Genomic DNA, 21,607 nt, shown 5'->3' with positions numbered 1-21,607 from the left:
CACACACATGCTTTGCATATGCCTCCTAAAAATTAATTGTACAAAGCATTTTACTCTTCCAGCCTTGAACTGTTGGAATCTTCTCTGTCTTCCAGTTCTGGAGGATAAAGGCGTGTGCAGTCGTCAAAGCTATAGTTCTGGTTGCTCAATACAGACTTTTTCCCAGCCCAGTGATATGCCTGCCTGTTACTCCCAACCTTTCATGCAGGGTCTCTTCTTTCCTACCACTTTCTTTTGAAGTGCTCACTTTCTCCCCACCAAATCACGTACCTCACCACAATCTTTTCTCTGATCATCAAGTCTTCTGTTTTTCTCCTTCCTGTTGGCCAGTGTTTTCTAGCAGCAATGGCTCCTCTTTCCCGCCTCTCGTGTTGTCCCAGAGTCTTCCCCGTGTCTGGGGAGGCTCTTGGTCAGCTTTACTTGGTTCCCCTTCTACCTCCATAACGCCCATCTCAGCCTAATGCACTCCCTTCCTGTTTCCCGCATAGTGTTTCTCTTTATCACGCCTTGTCCTTCTCCCACCTCCTCTTTCCTCTTAGTTTTTCAGTTATCTTTCCTTCAGTCTAGTCTTCCTTCGAGGTTTAGCCTGTTACTTTTATTTCAGGTCCTGTGTGCAGACTTTTGGTGTTCCTGCTGTTCAGTCTTCCAGGCTGCCCATCTCCTAAGGTGAGTAATGCCCTACACCTTTACACTAAGATATTAAAGACTACAACCTCTGTTATTCACATATAAAATATGTGCTACTTGGGCTTATTACCTGGGTCTTTATCTGACAGATTCATATTGGTATGGGATTTTTGGTGCAGATGTTTCTTGAGTCTTTGGATATCATTTTTGTTTTGTTTTAATTAAACAAGTGCCAATTTTTAGAACCTATTCTATACCAGTTCTTGTGTAAATGTGGCCTTCTGGAGAGGGAATGTGTACAGGGGCTGTAAGGGGTTTCAGTTATCTTACTCATGATGTGGTATTGAATTAAGGAATGGTCTTCAAATTTTCTAATTCTGCCTTGTGTATAAACTACATTTTATTTCTGGCTCCAAAAATGGCAAACCTATTTTTTCACAATTGTATAAAATTGGCAGCTTCAAACCTATTCAAACATTCAAATTTTAAAATAGATAACTGAACATAACCATCAATACATGATTGCCAACTTGCTACGAGCAATCGGATTCCCTAAAACCGTGGTTCTTAATCTTTTTACTTCTGTGGACCCACACTGAATTATTACTCAACGCCAGGAACCCCTACTTAAGCCAGTTCTATCATTTGAACCTAAAACCAATACTTGAAAAATACAGAAACAAGCAGGGCCTGTCCTAGGATATGTGAGGTCACCGGGCAGAATATGAAGATGAGAGGCCCCTATAATTTGTATATAATTTAACCTCACAGGAAGTGACAACATAGGAAGTAATATAAATTGACCATTATGTATATGGCATTGATGAAACTGATTTGCAAGAAGCTACCTACCTTATTTGGATATCAGTAAAATGGTTAAAATAGCATTAATAATTTTAATAAAATGTACATAGATATTAAATCGCTATTAAGTAGATTGAATGTGGTTTAAATGTAGTTTAAATGAATTAAACTTGGCTATTGTTCTATTGAAAGGGATGAATGAAAATGATATGGTAACTGGTCATTCCGATTCTGACATTAGGAGATGTCCAAAGGAGAGGTGCAGACTTTACATGTGGAGAAAGGACCGTTTCAAGAGTTTTCCCTAAAGACTGGAGTTACACCATAGCTCGAGTCAGATAGTTCCAGTCCTGCACAACTAGAAAAGCGAAGGATCTGCCTACAATCGGGGCAATCTAAATTTTAGTATAGCATAGGAGTTTGGTTGGCACAGAGTTTGGGGTTCTGGACGGAACGTAAGAAGTGCTGTAGAGAGAGAGAACCTTTTTAATGCAGTGCATAACGACAACTGGATAGTGCTTTGCAGATACAGGGTTTTGGACCAAAAACCCAGCAGACTGCATAATGGTGAGAAGAAATGGCATAGCAATGCAGCCATCTTAGATGAGGAGCCTAGCACCGTTCTGAATGATCTGAATGGTACTGAATGCAAAAAGTCCAAGTAAGAGGGCATTTGCATAATCTAGTGAGAAGATAATTGACTGTACAACAGCCTCGCCGTAGTGAGAGGGCAGAACAGGAATGCTTTTCTGTTGCTTAAGGATGTAGTAAAGGGAAGTGGATGAAACCTGGATGCTAGAAAATGAAGCAAAGATTTTTTTGCTTACTCTGCCAATGTGGGCGATTGACCTACTTCCATCAGCCACAGAACAGAACACCATATGGTATGAGATCCTTTTAAAATGAGAACCCTTGATGTTTCACTATAAGGTTTTAATGAATTTGTGTTCATTCAGAAATCAACTGCTAGAACGCACGTACAAACATATGATTGCCACTGAGGGAAATCATGTTTGGGTATCAATATGCACAAGATGTCAGCAAGAAACCAAAGGACTGTATGATATGAGTAAGGCTAACTGGGGATGATAAAGATTAAATAGCGGATACCCAATAAAATACACAAGCCACAGGTTTAGTACGTAACAGAAATAGGTGGCAAGTGGATTGTTCCATGTAGACTGCAGTGCAGCCTAACTGAAGAAAGAGCAGAGTGTGAATGACTGGTTTGGGTGGCCCCAGAGGGCTGACCAAACTGTCAGCGCCCTCAGGAGTGGGCAAGCCACTACTCCCCTGCCCTGGAGCATCCCGCCCACCTGCCCCCAACCAAACCCTTCTGATTTCTCCAGTGCGAGAAGCAGAAACATAAAATGGTAGTTATTACCATTTTATGTTTCTGCTTCTCGAACTGCTAGAAAGCAGTGGGGCAATGCTCCTCCGCCCTAATGGAGGAGCCACCCCTCTAGAAAACAGTACACAATAAGGATTGGTGATTACGGGGGAGAGAATGTTGCAGACCGGAAAGTGTATTGATTGAAAGGGTCAAATGGAGCTCATGGGAAAGTGGGGATTACAGAAGGAGGAAGGGAAAATACAGGAGTGCAGTTCTTACATGAGAATGAGGCACAGGAAAGTGGTGCAGACTGGTTAGAATAGATCACACATGTACCTTCACATATGTATGGAATCTCCACAAATACTATCTTCTGCCACTTTTCAAAGTATTCTTGGAGGCTTAATACCCAAAACCACTGGGAAGGGTAAAGGTTACCCGGCAAACCACAAATTATTGTATGTTTTATTAGGGACCTCTGCATTTCAAAGTTCAGCAGTCTCCCTGCTTCTTACCTTTTTTGTGTGGATTCTGTTCCTCCTACATCGTTCTTTAACATACAATTCCCTAAACCTCATCTCTCTACCACCTTGTTTGCATTAATTCTGCACATTACATCTATCGCTCCTCTTCCCCTGTCTCCATTTCCGAAAGCCCAGGGCCTTAAGTGGGCTGAAAAAAATGGATGGGTCTCTAAAAGAGGTTTGGACTATGTAATTAAGGGCCTAGCTTAAACCCATAATTTAAATGTGTGATTCCATAGTGTTCCATCTGACTGGCACTTTGGTTCCTCTCTGTGCTTGTCTGTATTTGAATCCAGAAAAAAAACGCAACAACTGACACACCTAAAAACAGCCAGAAGTATTGATTTTGTCAATTGTTGTTAGCTGTTTAAGCTAAAAAAAGTAACAACAATAAATTATTTTACTTTCACACTGTTACTGTTTTGACCAATAAGTAGCTCCTTCACACACATTTGCATAGAATCACAACTGGAATGCAGGACAATTGTTCTTTGTGCTCTGCAGAGAGGCCTTTATTGTATGATCATGTAATTTGAACACCTTTTTGACCCACAGACAGGCACAGCATGAGAGCCTCCACTCCAAAGTACTCAACTGTAGTCTGTTACAAACACCTGGAGGAGACTCAGTACAAAGTGTGCATCATCCAAGAGTAATATGCTGTGAAATGAAATTCAGAAACACACATGCTGGAAATAGCTAGCACTCTTGGGGAATGCAAGAATAAGTAAAGCATGGGAAATATAATCAGGAACAAAATCACTGCCATGGATTACCCTAACATCAGGGCCACTGGAATTATGCAACAGGAGAGGGCTAAATTATTTGGCAGGGTGAGCAAATTATGTGGCAAGAGAAAGTCACATTACTTGGCATAATGCGGCACATTTGTAAATAGTATTACTTCATTTTTTGCCATTTTTAGGTTTGCCTGGCATCCACTGCGCAGCAGTGTTCGCGCAGGCGAAATCTTTTGTTTAGCAGTACGGGGCTTTGTCCTGCCTGTCTCTTCCATTGGCTAGCTCCATAAATGGAGGCTAGCCATTGGAAGAGAGATCTGTTCGTTATTCTCCGAGCAGATTCGTGGGCGTTCCGTAGATTTTTTCTCATTCCGCCCCTTTTAGAACGTCATGCGGCGGTGGGCGGTAGTTATTTATTATTATTTTTTTTTTACGCCATGTTTTTCTCATTTCCAATGTGTCTGTTGCCGGGATGGGCTGCGCGATTTTACCGCTGCAGAGCGATGTTCCAAGGTCTCCCGTATTGGCCAATGTCAAATGAGCGCTGGCCGTTATGAAAGAATGGTGGCCCAGTAGCATTTTAGCCACACTACAAGGTCATGTCGGCATTTAAGAGTGTTCCCGCGAGCCTGAGAAAACATCCGACGAACCGCGGCCCTCCCCGTCCCCATGAGGCCGAGGGTAATGTGAAAAGTACAGTGGGAGTCACTGCTCTCCAAACAGCTTGCCTTACAAATGGACACAAGCGGCCATAATCCCTAGAGTAAGGGCCTGTCTTACCCCCCTCGCATATGGGGGCAGCTGCCTCGCAGCGATGATCCTCATGATGTGCGAATTTGCCATTAAATGTTTAGCACCCAATAGGTCTGCTCCACGCGCTATAATTACCGGGGGCTGGAGAGCGGCGTAGGAGGCAGAAACAATTCAGGGGGGGGGGGAGAGGGTTGGAGCGATGTGGTCGCGGCTTAACCCCCCTCTTCCCCATTAGTGGTGTGGTCGTGTAGTCTGCACCCACCAGGCTCCCCAGAAACTGCAGAAGGTCGCCGGAGGGTTCATCAGATCCGGCCGCCCCCCCTACCGCTGGGGCACCCCACCTCCCTGTGGACTGCGTCCCTGTCCTGGAGGGGGGGGCTTGTGCAGTGTTCGTTGGCAAGTGGCTCACAGTGCTCTGGTTGTTCCGCCCCCCTCCCTCCACATCCTAGTGTCGGGTCAAAGCTATTAGCCAACCCGTGCCTGAACGTGCATGCTAATAAGGTGCTCAGGCGAAGCGCTCCAATGCCTGTGGGTTGCCTGAGGGACCCGACCATGGGAGCAGTTATGGTCGCCCGACGAGGTCACCCGCAGACCTCACATTGCGGACCCCCACCTGTTCAAATGATCTCCTCATGTATCAGTTCTGTTCCTATTATGAAGCGCTCTGACACCTTCGGGAAAAGTCTGCGCTATATAAAAACGCATACAATTAATAAATAATGGTGTGGAGGAACTTGGAGTCTTGCGAGGCCTAGGAGCTCCAAACATGTAAATATATTGACTGACACAGACCAGGAAATATTTCAACAAAATTCCTACATGTCGCATATTCACAGCGAACGTTCTAAAGTATACGGGAACCATCCGATCAGAATGTTAGAATTGTGGGTAGACTCAGGATTTATGTTAAAAACATATTTCAAAGCTTCAAATGGGAATGTACTTTCAGCAGCATCCACCGGGGAGTTAAACATGCGGCACAATTGGGCTTTCAACGACGAGCCCCCGCCTCCCCCCACTGGCGGCTAAAAATGGCTTGTTTGAAGTGGGCAACAGAAGCCAGTTAGTTTACACCTTCTCGAGCGCACTGATATTCAGCGGGATCTTGTCGCGCTATATAAAATGAATAAATAATGGGATGAGGGTGCCCACCTGCAAGCCATAATTAAAATCCCAATACGGCCGTTTGCGTGTCTGAGGGTGTTCGCGGGCCCCACTTCTGCAGCCGTTGTTTGATCTTCAGACACGAGTAATACCGAGAGCTTGTCTCACCAGGCAGTCGCCTCTCACGTCCCACATCAGTGTTAGTTTGCACACGCTTTATCCGAATGGCTCTGTTTGTTTATGCGACTTGGAATGTTTCAAGCGTGGGAATTGAGCAGCACAGTTTCATAATATCAGCCTTATCTGTTTTGTTCAATGAAAGTCATTATTTTACCTGCTTCAAAAAGTCACTACTATCTCGTTGAAAGCATAGCGGCCCCGGTGCATCGATTTTCACAACCCATTGCAAGCCTGTCCCATTGGTAAAAGCAGGAGTTTTCCTATCAAACGTGGAAAAACTTTACGGGCTTTTGTCTGTACTGTCGCTATTAAAGTGTAATAGTTCTTGTCTGCTCTTTTTAAAATGTTAATAATAGCCTAGCAACTTTACCAGAAAAACCGAGTACGTGTGAACTATGTGGCAGTACTACGAGCCAGCCACCCACTCTACATGTCCAGCACTGTCTTGACCCCTCCTCCCACCCACCACCTCCCTGCACCGACGGTCCGCTGCACTGTGCATTCCCATTATCTCACCCCCGCTGCAGTTTAGCCCCCCCCTCCCGAGGAGTCAGAATGTGACTCCCATACTCGAGCCCGTGTTGCTCTGTTATCCTGTTAAGACATGTTTGCCTTCATCACCTGATCTCATCCGTGCATTCCTGAATTTACTGCCTTTAAATAACTCTTTTCGTCTGATCAGGGAGGCTAATGGATGAATCTCTTTCGCATGGCTGGTCCCTTTTCAAGCAGTAAACAAGATCAGAGAACTCTTTTGAACGTATGCAAATCGTAACTGTGTGAGCAATTAAAACTCATTTGAACAAAGTGTTGTAATGGGCTTATTTGAGAGTTAGAGAAACATGCTCACAAGTTACATGTTGATGCAAATCATCTGAGTAAATAAACAATAGCATGGTGCCGTTTGCGTCCTTGACTTGATATGGTTTTTATTTTTATTTTGCTATGATTCTCACAAAGGCTAAGGTCCGCCTACTTTAGTAATAAGTATTATACGCTAACTGAATTGTACCTAGACAATATCCTGTATCTGCTTTGCCACACAATGCAAACACTGTCATGTATATAATATGACTGATTGTTGTTTGCGTCCCTGCAGCGCAGTGTTCTATCGGTATGACGTCACATTTTGTTGTCTAGGTGTGACTTTCCCGCTCCTGATTGCAGACTGATTAGGCTAAATTAGGTGCTTCAAGTAGTATTTCCCATATTAGGCGAATGTGTCCACTTCTGTGGCAGTGAATGAATGGGTGAATGCAGGGCTTTGAGTGGGATGAAAAAACTGGAGGGTCTCTCAAAGGGGCGTGGCCAGTGTAATTAAGATCGTGGCTTAGCATAGTGGTCCGCCGAACTTGTATTTTGCTGTTTGTCATTGCATGTAGATACATGATACAAGAAGTCAGGACTATTGGCTTTGTCTATCGTTGTTGGTTGCATGTGACACCACGACGTGTGTGTGTGGCTCTGTGTGTGTGTGGGTGCAAATGTAATAGGTCTCACATTTGCGGGAGATTATGCTATTGGCATTGTAAATGACAATGCCATTTATTTATCTGTTTTCAATACCAACGCATAAATAAAAAATGTGTCATTTACAATGCCAATAGCTCTAACTTTTGCAAAGGCGAGACCGTTGCATTGTAAATGCTTGTTAAACTTGGTAACACTCTGGGCATTGGTTGCACCCCTTTAGTACCAATTTAACACCCAAACTAAAATTTTGCAGTCGAAAACAGAAAGTTGACTATTCCAGCTTTGCAAAGGGCCTTCCAACATGCAGCAAGACATGTTGCTGCTTTTTGTTAGTAACCTTTGAACTGTTTGAGGGAGTAACAACTTATTTTGTTAAAATCTGTAGATTTTGCAGCAGATGATAGATTATGTGACAAATGCAGCAAATGTATAATTAAGCAAAAATCGCCACCGCCGCACAATTGCATAATTCCAGTGGCCCTGCGTAACATGCAGCGTCCGACTGGGACAGAAAATAGGCCTCTGGTACCAAAATAAAAGGGTCTCTCATTAGTGAGTTAGTTAGCTAGAAAAGTGCCTAATGTTGGTAAACTAGGACAGTTTTCAACTTGTAAAGACATGCTGTATGTGTGTTTTGTAAGGTATGGAAGACTGCATTGATTTGAGTTTGCTGCAGGAAATGTTTGCTTTAATATCATGAAAATCGACGGTAAAAGCCGGCTCACCTGACCATAACAGGAGGACAAATTTAGAAAAAATTATACACAAGCAATCAATTTCACTTATTTTGGGAACACAGTGTTATTTATTCACATCGTGTTCAAGGCATCTTATTCTTAATGTGCATTTTCATTAAATACTTTACAGAAATGGGTGCCCACAAAGGAGGGAAAAGGGGTGGGGGTGAAGTGGTTGGGATTTAGTGCAATTTGGAGAAGTGACAGGTCAAGAATACAATCTTTTTATGCAAAACACAATAAATAGTGGCTTAACAGGGGAGCCATGTACGAATACATCATATTCCTATTTGAATTTCCATCTTTTTATAAACAGTGTTACGAATCACACTTGTGTCAGGTGGCGTTGGGATAATGGTCTACGTTTCGACCCTGGAGTGGTAGGGTTGCTATCCCTTACAAACGGGTCTTCTTCAGGACAAAGGAGGGTTGGTGGGCAAAAATCATTTGCGCGATGCGCAGCCGATGAGGTGCCTCTAACGCTGTAAAAATCAGGGGGATCGGGCCTCGTCTGTCTTGAGAATTGTCAGGCTAGGAATGGACGCGGTCAGTCGTACCGCTTGGGCTGAGCATAAAATCCTCACTCGCCACTCCAAACTGCCAAAGGTTTGCCGCTGGCAATTCAAATAAGGAATATGATGTATTCGTACATGGCTCCCCTGTGAAGCCACTATTTATTGTGTTTTGCATAAAAAGATTGTATTCTTGACCTGTCACATCTCCAAATTGCACTAAATCCCAACCACTTCACCCCCACCCCTTTTCCCTCCTTTGTGGGCACCCATTTCTGTAAAGTATTTAATGAAAATGCACATTAAGATGCCTTGAACACGATGTGAATACATAACATTGTGTTCCCAAAATAAGTGAAATTGATTGCTTGTGTATAATTTTTTCTAAATTTGTCCTCATGTTCTGGGACCCCTCTTTTCTATAACACATAAATACCAGGGTCCAAGTGACTCCTTGGGTTGACCCTATTTTTTGTAACATCACCTGACCATAAAGCAGGTCAACAAATAGCCCCAAAAAACGGGCTACATACTGACATGACAGCAGGGCTTTAAGTGGGATGAAAAAACTGGGGGATCTTTCAAAAGAACATGGCTGATATAATTAAGGGCGTGGCTTAAAAACATGTAAGCTAGAACTCTGTGCATAGCATACTGTGCCGCCCGACTGGTATTTTGCTGCTTCTGTCATTGCCTCCAGATAAATAATACATAAAAAAATTACACCTGCAACAAGCCAGGACTATTGGCTTTGCCAGTGGTTATTAGTTGCATAAGATGAATAAGCAACATCTACGGCTTAGTTGTAAATAATATTGAAAATGCCTCCGTTCTGACATGATGAGACTGTGAAAGAGCTATAATGAGTCTCGAAGTTACATTAAAGGCAGAGAAGGGTGGCACTGCTGCAGAGTTAAGAATTTTTTTTCCCACTCATAGGGTGAGGGCAAAAATGGAGAGCTGGCCTGTTTCAACAACGGAATTTTAGAATTGCTGGTGCTGTGCACTGGTAGGACCCAGCCCACTTAAAGCCCTGCCTGACAGATAAGACCGTCGGGCACAGCCTGATTGCCCTATAGACCAGTCTGACACTGCTGACCTCTTATACATTCATTGTGCAGACACTGGATCAATGTTTTTGCAGGTAACTTAAGAATAGGAATATAGGGCCTGATAGGGGGCCCTTTTCAATGTCCGTTTTAATTTACTGCCAGGTCTAAGACGTGAGTGACCCAGCACACTTTTACATGCTGATTCTGCCCCTCTGCCTGCACCACGTCTCATTGCCATACTCACACTGATCTGCTCCCCCTCACTTTATTTAGTTTCTCTTACTCCTTTTGTTCACACCTCTGCTTCCTCTCCCGCTCCTCCTAGGTGAGCAGTTTCCATTGTGATGCTCTGCCAGTCTCGTTTGGTGTGCCCCCTGCAGGTTATCCTGCTTTTCATTCATACAGGGGCAGGGCGCACTTCACACGTAAGGGCACTTTAAGTACCTGTCTAATGCGCTGTCATCAACATGCAGATGCAGCGATTAGGCCCACAGAGTGGGGCCAGCAGGGAAGATTGATATTATAAAGAAAACATATAAACCCTCAGGGGGCTCCCTGGGCCTAGAACCTCTGTCTTTAAAGGTGCGAGGCTCCACGGCTGCGAGCAGACGCGGGGCTCTGGGCAGCTGCCCATGTCTAGCACCGGCCTTGGAAACCAGTATGCCTGAAACAAATACACACATTGTGGAATATTTTGTTTAATTCACAAACAAAATATGCGACAATCAAAATTTTTGTGACAAGGTTGGATTTTTCAAACTTTGGTTTTACTTTTAAAGTTGTAGCGGTATGCTAGGCTCTAACATGTGAATGAATCATTTGTAGAGCGCATAGCTGTGTAGCAGATGTCCCGGTGCTCCGTACCCTGTAAAGGAGGACAGAAAACAGGACTAATTACCATGACTGGAACAACCAGATGTTCTTTTTTGATAAACGGATTGTATTTTTATTTATTTTTTTAAATCTAAGAAAATTGGTAAAACAGAGTAAGGTGACACTGATATGTTGGGTTGGAATCAAAGATTGTGTTTGGTCAGGTCAACAACATTCAGATAGTACAATACAATTGTATGAAGCCACATCACTTTGACCCCCTTTACTGTATATCTTAGCCATTGAACCCCTTCTAGATACAATTGGATCCAACTTCAGTATAAAAGTACTACCAATCTGGAATGGAACATACAAAATGGCTGCATACAAGGATCATGTTCTTCTCTTCTTACAAGATGCTGAGACTGCTGCTCCTGCAATACTAAAAGAAATTACATACGCAATGTTCTGAGGTAACTCTCTAAACTTTGAGAAAACCGAAGTCTTCCCACTGAACAAACTAACCATTCCCTCCAACCTGCAATGGCAATCTTCTCCAATTAAATAACTAGGAATTCAATTAAAAAAACAGTCTGGAGGACAGAAGAAAATAACCTTTTTTGAGCAGGTTTTCTTCAGCTAAAGACTTAATCTCAACGTGGATATATCTATATATCTCTATGTCCTGGGGAGGACGAGCTGAATGAATCAAGATGATAACCCCACAAATTAATGTAATCACTTCAATTTTAGCCCTAAAACTATCAATTAACTTCTTCAACAACATAGGTTCCATCCTATCTTTTTCTATGGAAAGAGAAAAGAGCCAGAATTTCCCTCAGAAAACTAAAATTAGACCAGTGTAATTGCCTACTAATTATTTCCAACTTTCACGAATACCAGCTTGCCTTTCTAATTAAAGAAGCTTCCTGGTGGTCCCTCCCTCTCACAGACAACAAACCTCTATGCTACACATCAAAGAGCACCTCTGTAATAGATTGTTATGTAATGAATTGCTTTGTGATTGCTTTGTTATTGTTATTCTTTGTCAGGGCCGGACTGGCTACCGGGCAGGTTGGAATGCTTCCGAGCTGGGGGCTGATTTCGTTAAAGGGGACCTGCGTGTACTAAACGAAATTCGTTTTGCTTTCAATATTTCGAAGCACACGCAGGTCTCCATGAACGAAATCAGCCCCCACTGCAGTAAAATCAGCCCCCAGCTCGGAAGCATTCCAACCTGCCCGGTAGCCAGTCCGGCCCTGTTCTTTGTCCCTTCAAGGTTCCTTTGAATGTCTTTGAGTGTTCCTGGCTCGAGGTTCGCTCAGTGACTTCAGTTACTGAGGGAACCCCGGCCTGAGAGGACACATTAGTCGTGGGTGAATTACTTTGGAATAAACTACTTCTTTGAATCCAGAAGACTGTGGACTTTATTACTTACTACAGATTGGCGACATTTGGGATTATTGTTCACCCACCGACCCACGCTGGATTAATTATATATATATATTTTTACCTTAACGAGTTAAAATTTGTTACAAAGTCAAGTTGTCGTAAATCACCTACTTCTACGTCAGTATCGGCGATTCCTTGTTTTACTTTTGGAGTTTGTCGAATTACGGTAGGATTACGTGTGCTGGTGTCGCTGCTTGAGTAACATAACTCGTAAATGAATATAATTAATCTTTGGCGGAGATTCTGAAGTTGAGCGTTACTGAAGAGACTGTACGCTCTACTGTTCGTTGGATGTTTGTGTCCTCTTTAATTTTCAAAGAATTCTTTTTTTTTTTTAGCACGAAGAGGCTCTATAATAGAGATTTGGACCTTGTGTTTGTTTTTAAAAGGAGCGTTCAACGTTTTCTTACCGGCACGTTCTGTCGGTGTGCTCCTCTGCTTCAAGATCACGGAAGCTTGCGGATTTCAAAGCTGCCGTCAAGCTCTATGACGTTGATCTCTACAATAAATTCTGGGAAACGTGTGACGCTGGACGCTGTGGCAAGACGCTCGCAGCCTCTAAGTGGATTTTCGTGCTGTGAGCCTTCCGTCTGATCGTTTCAGGAAATCAGCATCTGAGTGCGATGTGAATTGGGCGCACGGAACTCGTTCTTCTTCATACGCTGCGAGTCATCTGGCGGCTTGCTTGTGATTTTTTTTTTTTGGTTTCCTTTTGTCAAAAGAATTCTGGGCAGTTCTAATTTATAATTCTTGGGATTTTGTGATCACCCGCTCAAGGTAACTTTGGTTCTTTGCTTACTCTCAAAACAATATTTAATTGACTCTTTCGGCGTTCGGATCAACTTTCACTACAAGTATTCTTTGCTCTTTTGTTCAGCTGGGACTTTGTTTTGAATTAACTATTTAAGAGTGGGCTGTACAAGACTGCTATGTCTTCTGTTAAAGAGATTACTCAACCTCCACCATTTCTGGATAAACCTGGTAAACCAAATCTTTTATGGTCAGAATGGTTAGGTTTATTTCAGAATCATTTAGTAGCCATTGATGCCATTGATTATACTCCACCTCGCTAATTTGCATTATTATTTGGCAGTTTAGGACTGGCTGCACAACGTATTTTTAATAGTCTTACTCCTATTCCTCCTCCTGTAGGCCAGTCAGGGGACAGACAGTGGAATGTGTATCTTGAAGCCTTAGCTAGATTAAAAAAACAATTTGATGAGTCTCCGAATATTATGCTTGAAAGGCATCATTTTTACAAAAGAAAGCAAAAGGAGGATGAGAAAATAGAGGAGTACGTGGCTGCTTTAAGAGTTTTGGCTATTTCTTGCGATTTTGGCCCTCTCTTGGATAATTATATTAGAGACCAGTTGGTGTTTAACTGTGCTTCCACTAAAATTAAAGAAAGAATCCTTAGCTGTAAAAATCTCTCTTTATCGGAGGTAATAGACCTTGCGTTAAGCATGGAAAGGTCAGTGTTATCCACTAAAGCAATGTCATCTGATGTAAATCCTAAGGTTATTCTATTGTCAGATGGGGGTGAGTAAGAAGGTTTGTATGCTGTGGGTAACAAAGACAAAACAAAAAGTTATCAGAGTAAAGGTCAAAAGTTTTGTTTCAGATGCGGTTCAAAATTCCATATTGGTAACTTTAAAGGCTGTCCTGCTTTGGGTAAACATTGTTCAGTTTGTAAAAGAGGGGGACATTTTCAAAAAGTGTGTAGATTTCAAAAAAAGAGTATTAAAATTAACAATGTGGATTGGGATGAATTTTTTTTTTTTTTAAATTAATTAATTTATTGCAATTTTAAGAACAAGTAAAGAGACATTCGCACCATATACATCGCTACCGTGAATACAGATTTCGGAACGAAAAAGACCAGCAGTTTGTGGTATATAAATAAATAATACCGGATCTATTTTTAAATGAATGAATGAATAACAGATAGCTCAATAAAATAAGAGTCAAGATTCGAGGTAGTAGGAGTTTCTGCAGGTTTATTACAGCATAAGGACGGGATCAGGACAACCTGCATAGGATGACCCAGCAGCTGCTGGGGCCGGGTCTGGGATGAGCGCGCTAATCTTTTAATAACAATACATCAACTTATATACATAGCGCAAACACATAGCATTACATTGCAGTAGGCGTAACAGTGGGTGGAGCAGAAGGCGTGACGCGTAGCAGTCGCGAAAGATAACAGTAAAAAGAGGTGTAACTGGGAGTATACATAGACATGTGATGCAAACGTAACAGAATATGTCATGAATGGGCGGAAACATTGGAGGGGGCTACCTAAGGAGCCGGGACCTCTAACCTAATGGTGCGCGAAAACTGGCAATGACGTGTGACTAGGAGAAGCTGGGGGCTACGGACTCTGTGCTGGGAGCAGAGACTAAAGTCTGGAGGGTCGGAGCGACATGTACCTAAACCCTATCTGGTATCTGATGTTTAGGGAACATGTTGATATAAACTAGAAGTCATGAGGGGAAAAGCTAACTTGATTCTAAGACTGGACCATGCATTATTCTACATGTAGTGCGTGATGAAGAATATTAAATGACCATTAATACAGTATTTCTCTAACGTGGAGCCGCATAGGCTAGACAATGACGGAAACTATTGATGCAGTTCAGTAGCTTAGGAATGCAGAAGAGGAGGACTGAACTGATAGCTGGAATCATAACATACTCTTGGCAGACTCAGAGGCAGAGCCAAGCTGCACCGGGCACTGCGAGGCAGGAAGTAAGTGAAGGGTCGAGGATACAGGTGGGGGCGGTATCGCTCCTTAGCGAGGCTTTCAGGAGACAGGAGCTGAATCTGATGTCCGGGCCCTGTTGAGGCCTGGAAACGGGGACTTTATAATGGAATAACGTGCACACTGAGAAACGTGGCAACATTACTTTACATAGGCCTGATATTCGTAGTATTCACGAGGACTGGAAACTAGCATACTAGAGGTGGACACAACTGGAATTGCGTCATTAATCGGACATGGGGAACAACATATGCATATTGGTCATGCACACATAACATATGATGGATGAGGCGTAGGGACACAGAACATGGCAAAATTTACTTTTCCACATTCCCTCCTTGTCACTACGTTTCCATCAGGAAACATCAATTTTCATGATACCATCTATCATTTCATACAGTACTATTTGCTCGTCTCGAATTGTCTTGGAACGGGATTTAGAACGGGGCTTGGAACTAGGAATACAAGAGGTAGCGCACATGCTGCAAATCGCAGGGCCACATTGTATACAGAGGCAGCAGCTAAATATGATCGCTACTGCAATACCTAGAAAAGACAGGACTTTCCATCCCCATGCGGAAATTATATTCCAGAACCAACCGGACCATGTCCAGGTGCCTGGGTCTTGGTGTAACAGATGGGCAATTTTATGGAGTCTGGTTATAGCTGAATAAACGGACGGCGCGTTATTTGGAATGAAAATGCAGCAACTAGATCCGATGACTCTACAGGCCCCGCCCCTATCGGCCAGTATGACGTCAAGGACGAGACGATTTTGCAAAACGACAAATCTCATAGCAGATTGTTCTTCGGTTAAGTTACCTAGAGCAGAGGCAGTCTCATTTACTACAGCTTCAAGGGTTCTTGTTAACCTACGGATCAGTTTACTATTCTGGACAGGTCCAACAAAGAAGAAGAAACCTTTATTGAAATCTGTATACTGTTCTAGAGTAGTTTCAGTATAATCGACAATTGGGGACTCCCTTCTATGTCTAATGTGTACTAGATGTGTGTTTCTGTGATAATCAGATGGGGCTAGGAAAACAGGTGGCAGTAGGAAAGCAATGTAACAGGTTCCCTCCCAATCGAGGGGCAGACGGACATATGCGGTTTGACCACAAATAAAATAAGAATGACGTGAAGCTTTGAAAACAGATTTCCCACTGTCACTATACTGGATAACAGTAGTACATTCACTATGACCTACATGTATGGAACCATAACTACGGACACATAATTCGCCTTTGACAGGTAGTACTGAAATAGCAGGTAAGTCTGGAGTAGTATCAGACTGAACATTCAGGACCATAAAATTCGACGAATAATTACCTAAATTATATACTTCATTTTCTAGATCTAAACCTGTTCTGTGGGGGAAACCTTGCTTGTCTGAGAAACATGTACTGTTAAGAAAAGACATATCTGTTGAGGATGACGTTATCGTGGACCATGCTCCACACGAACCATTGTGTGAGAATGGATAAGGAAAGAGTGGCAGAACTCCTTTCGGTGTCTGGAAAGGGGGGAGTCGACCACACACCCAACAATTAGTAGCATTGCTGGTCTGGTGTGAGTAATGTAACATACGGATAAATGTGTTGTTGCGCATAGCGAGGCGGTATGAATATTCGTGAGGAGGCAGATCACTAAACGTGTGCTCTACTGTAGCATTAGCAGACATATTTACATGAGGAACTGGAAAATACAGATAGAACGCATAGCTGGTGCAGGAAATCAAAATGCTGATAAATATGAAACTTAGAAAAACGATACATCTGATTGAACTTTGACTGACTCTCTCACTATGGGGGTCTATTTTATACATGTCAGAAACAGTCTAACCGTTTCACCTAGGGGAGGACTTATACAATCAAACTGACTGACTTATTTTACTAGACCTGAGCTTTAACTTATACTCCTGTTGCGGAGTTTTCTCTAACAAGGGAGGGGTTGTAATAATGTCTTGTGCGGGACAGTCCTTAAGAGCAATATTCTGGCAGTCCTTCAAATCCTGGGAAATGTTTTTAGAAACGGATTTCAGTCCTTTAAAAAGTTTAACATGAGACAGGTGGATCCATCCTTTTCTGCCTTCCAACTTGACGGCGGTACGGGTGGTCAAGAGGACCTGACGTGGCTCTTTCCAACGTGGTTCCAGCGGACTTGATCTGTCAAAATTTCTGATCATCACCAAGGAGCCTGGAACGATCTCGTGCGGTGCCACCTCGGTATTGTCTGGAAAGGCGGCAGCAACCTGTGAACGACATGAGTTGAGGGCAGACATCAAGGAAGCTAGGTAATCTGTCAGCATATTACATGAAACATCAGTAATACTTCGGGGTCTAGGAGTACCCCACATGTTAGGGGGGCGGCCGAATACGACCTCATACGGGGACAGACCTGATCTGGAATGTGCGACCATGCGCATATAAAACAAAGCGACTGGCAGAGCTACTAGCCAGTCCACACCTTTTTCTTTACAGACTTTAGCAATACGGATTTTCAGAGTCTGATTATGTCTCTCGACCAGACCGGCTGCTTCAGGATGGCGTACACAATGGAACTTCCACTGGTACCCTAACAAAAGAGAAACATGCTTCATGAGTTCGGATGAGAATGGCTGGCCATTATCAGAATATACGACTCTAGGGAGTCCATATCTAGGGAAAAATTCACGAACCAACTGCTTGGCAGTGGTCGCGGCTGTGTAATCTGGGACTGGATATGCTTCTGTCCACCTGGACAAAGCGCATACAACTACAAGGACATACTTGAAACCTCGACATCGCTCCATCTGAATATAATCCATCTGGAGGACCTCAAAAGGGTGGTCAGGGGGCTGGAAACCACCTTGTTCCACCGGGACACTTTTACCTGGATTAAACTGACAACATATCATACAGGTGCGGACTTTCTGCTTGGCTGCAGCTCGTAAATGCTTGTTGAACCAAATGTTCTGGATACTGTCTAACATAGCTTTTTCTCCTAAATGTGCTGGACTATGTGCGGTATTGATAATGACTTGAACCATAGAATCGGGGAGAAACCATGTGGCTCTACCCTTCGTTAACCATCCTTGATCTGTCTGGACCCCTCCTTGTTCAGACCATTTCTTGATTTCATCGGGAGTAGCATGTAACTGGATATCTATGACATCTTGTGTAGGGTCCTTAACTGTCATGCATGTAATCGGATCTGGAGTATGTGTCAGGTTAACTGGAATGTCTGGAGTCTGTGCTGTAAGCTTGGCTGTGCGGTCTGCTAGATCATTACCTCGGGAAATAATGTCTGTAACTTTCGTATGTGCTTTGCACTTCATGATAGCAATGGATGTCGGTAAATGTATGGCATCTAACAGAGCTTGAATAAGGAGACCATGCTGAATCTTGGTTCCATGAGAAGTCATGAAACCTCTCTCCTGCCAGAGCACTCCGAAGTCGTGTACAACTCCGAATGCGTAACGTGAATCTGTGTAAACATTAACTTTCAGGTTCTTGGCGTGTATACAGGCTTGTGTCAGAGCGACTAGCTCTGCTGCTTGAGCGGACAGGGTGTCAATACGGTGTGTTTCAATAACTTCGGTGTCAGTAGTCACTGCATACGCGGCGACTAGTTCTCCTGTACTAGTTCTCATACATGAACCATCCACATAAAGTGTCAGGTCGGGATCTGGTAACGGAATGTCTGTCAGATCTTGTCTTGGCTTTGTCGTAATGTTAACTACTTCCACACAATCATGTGGGTCTGGATTTGAATTAACTGATGGTAACAGTGTAGCAGGATTCAGAACGTTGCAGCGTCTAATTTCTATGTGTGGCTGGAACAGTGTTAATTCATAACCTGTTAAACGTGCAATTGTCAAGTGCTGAGTTTGTGTTCGGTTCAAAAGAACTTCTACTGAATGTGGGACTTGTACTGTCAGAGTATGTCCTAAAACTATGGAATCACTTTGTCTGATAGCTAGTGCTGTGGCTGCAACTGACTTGAGGCACGCAGGCAACGCCTGGGCGACTGGATCTAATGTGCTCGAAAAATAAGCACAGGGCTTGTATTGTCCTGCTTGATCTTGTGTGAGAACAGATAATGCTGTACCTTCGCGTTCAGTAACGAAAAGTGTAAAAGGCTTACTGTAGTTCGGTGTAGCTAGAACTGGAGCTTGACATAGGGCTTTCTTTAACTCGTTGAAACTAAGTGTATGGTCAGATGTCCAAGGGAGGACAGTCGATACGGCTGCCTCCTGTGTCGTTAACTGTATCAGTGGCTTGGCTAGAAATGCATACTGGGGAATCCATTGTCTACAATAAGAAGTAAGGCCGATAAAGGCACGTACTTCCTTCTGGGTTCTGGGCTGGGGAAGACTCGCTATTAACTGGATACGGTCTGGTGTCAACTGCCTACCCCTCTTGGACAGCAAGTGTCCTAAGTATACCACTTGCTGGACACAGAATTGAAGCTTCGAAGGTGACACCTTGTGCCCCATCTCGGCTAGAAAATACAGAACTGTAAGGGACGCTCGCTCACAAGCACGTTCAGAACGGGCTGTGATCAGGAGATCATCGACATACTGGAGCAGGGCAGTGTCAGTTGGCATGTGAATGTTGTCTAGTTGTCTCTTGAGTGCTTGACTGTAAATACTAGGGCTTTCTGTGAAACCTTGAGGAGCGCGTGTAAACATATAGCTCCTTCCATTTAAACAAAATCCGAAAAGAAACTGGCTGTCTGGATGAATGGGAACACTAAAAAATGCATTCTTGAGGTCTATGACAGTGAAAAACATGGCTTCGGAATCAATAGCAGTTAACAGGGAAGAAATATCTGGGACAACTGGGTACTGAGGAATAATACATTTATTAAGCTCTCGTAAATCAATCACTAATCGATATACTGGGGGTGCATTCGGATCAGTACGTTTCATGACTGGAATGATCGGAGAATTGCATACATTGGAGTCAGTTTCTACAACTACTCCTTGAGCCATGAGCTCGTCAATAATTTTGGATAAGGCTGCTACAGCCTCGGGTGGCAATCTGTACTGTCTGATTCGGGGTAACACTACACCTGGTTTGAGAGTCACACGATGGGGTGTGATTTGCATATAACCTACATCAGTTGGACCTTGCGCCCATAAATGCTGCGGAACATTAGACAATCTGGAATCAAAATCTCGTAATACATAGTGACCCTTAAAGTCACGTAGGAACAGACGTATTCCCTCTGGGGAACAGCAAATAACTGCACCTAACTCTTTCAGTGTCTTAATACCTAACAGATTTTCTGGACATGACTTAGTAAGTAACAGATCAGTAGTGCGGGACAATGGACCTACTTCTAGAGTAACTGGCTTAGATATCTCATTAACTATTGGCTTTCCCGAAAATCCAAGGGAAACATTTCTTGAGCCTGAGAGCGGAGCCCCTGGAACTTCGGCGTGACTAATTGTGGTCCTACTTGCCCCTGTATCGATCAAAAACTTTCTGTCTTTCCCTAATACTTGACTGTGAACATAGGGACCTTCTTGATCTACAGGTATCTCGATGAGAGGCAAGCCTACCTCCCTCTCTAGGCTGTTTCATGAATATGGCTGGTACTCTGGATACTCGGACTGTGCATACTGGTACATCTGCGATGTGACATGCTGTGTTGCAGCAATAGGCTGCGGTGCGGGAACTGTCTGTTGTGCATTCTGTGACTGAGGAATCTGTGAAACTTGTTCTTGTCTAGGCGGACGTGGTCTTTCTTTAGTCTTACCAGTAGCTATGTTATGTTTCAGAACTGCACACTCGTTTATAAAATGACCTGGTTGTTTACAATAATTGCAGTTCCCTTTAACGGGAGCTGCAGGATGACTGGCTTGATTCGGACCCCTCTTCTGACTGTCTTGAGGAACAGATTGTGCAACTAGCACTTTCATTTTCGTGTCTTTCATACGTTTTCTCTCGTGTTCTTGCTCTTCCCTTATTCTATTCTGGTGATACTGGAGCATCTGGAGCATCTGGGACGGGGTATTTGCTTGCCAGGTGCTTTCGACTTTCAAAACTCGGTTTTTAATTTGTGGACTTGAATTCTCGACTAATTTGGTAACAAAAAGATGAGGGTATGACTCACTACTTGTCTTGAGACCACTGTTGATACTGAAACATTTCTCAAATCTAGAATAAAAATCACTAATATCTTCATCTTGTTTCTGTTTACAGGCTGAGATTGCATCCCAGTCTTCTTTCCTAGTTGTCAATAATCTGGGTAAAACTTGAATCAATAATTCTGGTAATTCTTTACATTTATCTCCAAGACCGGTACCTGGTACTCGTGCCTTGTCTTCAGCTTCTAGAGCTGTCCAATCGATCTTTTTCTCTCCCACCTCCCATTCTTTTTCCTTTAGCTTTTCATACACCCCTGCGGGTAACAGGACCTTTAACATTTTAATGATATCTGGGTACGTGTATTCTCCCATACGGAGCATGTCTTTTAATTCTCTATGGAACCCTGCTGGATCTTTGTCATGACAGGGAATTAATTTCTTCATTTCAAGAAGTTCCATCTTTGAAATCGGAGTGTATACAAACACTCGTTGCATTACGCCACCCGCCCCTTGGACTGGGTGGACTTCTCGTAACGGATTCTGTCTGTCTATGTAAAATGATTTACTTTCTGGGGGTGAGACATGAACAAAATGCGGGTTCAAAAACGTTCTATATTTGTGGCGCTGTTCTAAAATGACACTAATTAAATCGGTACCTAGACCTCTCCA

The 21,607-nt window shown here is 43.2% G+C and overlaps 1 protein-coding gene across 1 annotated transcript in view; it reads left to right on the top strand.

Annotated features, from left to right (window-relative positions):
• NUDT5 (nudix hydrolase 5) overlaps positions 1-21,607 on the top strand; it is a 339,854-nt gene that overhangs the window by 118,508 nt on the left and 199,739 nt on the right. Inside the window, exon 2 of the mRNA XM_078654858.1 lies at positions 605-666. The gene's annotated coding sequence lies outside the window, so the exon portion shown is untranslated. The remainder of the gene's footprint in view (positions 1-604; positions 667-21,607) is intronic.

The sequence above is a fragment of the Lissotriton helveticus genome, chromosome 1_1 (assembly GCF_964261635.1).
Source record: "Lissotriton helveticus chromosome 1_1, aLisHel1.1, whole genome shotgun sequence".
Lineage (NCBI taxonomy): Eukaryota > Metazoa > Chordata > Amphibia > Caudata > Salamandridae > Lissotriton > Lissotriton helveticus.
The sequence above is the reverse complement of the archived record's forward strand: the minus strand, read 5'-3'. Positions and strand labels throughout refer to the sequence as shown.